At 66.5% G+C, this 403-nt stretch overlaps 1 protein-coding gene across 4 annotated transcripts in view; it reads right to left on the bottom strand.

Annotated features, from left to right (window-relative positions):
* SEMA4D (semaphorin 4D) overlaps positions 1 to 403 on the bottom strand; it is a 183,969-nt gene that overhangs the window by 28,225 nt on the left and 155,341 nt on the right. The gene's annotated exons all lie outside the window — the stretch shown is intronic.

Here is a 403-nt window from a genome sequence, read left to right as displayed (position 1 = left end):
GGGGGGGGGGCACATGCTTCCTAGATCTGTACACAAGGTGAAGGCAGGCTGCCCACAATGGGCTCAGGCTCCCAGCCCTCTGCCTTCCCCCCAGACCCTCCACAGCCCAGCAGGCAGGACCCAGCATGGCAGAGCAGAGTGGGGCAGGGCAGGGTGAAAAGGCTTGTTGACGCTGCCCTGCACTGCCCTGGTAAAGTGCCCACTGCCCGCCCAGCAGCAGCAGGGGTGGCAGCGTGAAGTTGTGACCCCTGCTGCTGCTGGGCAGGCAGGGGGCATTTTGCAGGGGTGGCGTGGAGCTTGCAGCAGCAGGGAGCTTCCCCGCTTGGCCCTGCTCTGCTCTGCCCTGCTGTGCCGTGGAGGCCCTTGGGATGGGAGTCAAGCAGCAGGTAGCCTGCCCGCCCAC

The sequence above is a fragment of the Gavialis gangeticus genome, unplaced genomic scaffold (genome assembly GCF_001723915.1).
Source record: "Gavialis gangeticus isolate Ggan-Ray unplaced genomic scaffold, GavGan_comp1, whole genome shotgun sequence".
Lineage (NCBI taxonomy): Eukaryota > Metazoa > Chordata > Crocodylia > Gavialidae > Gavialis > Gavialis gangeticus.
The sequence above is the reverse complement of the archived record's forward strand: the minus strand, read 5'-3'. Positions and strand labels throughout refer to the sequence as shown.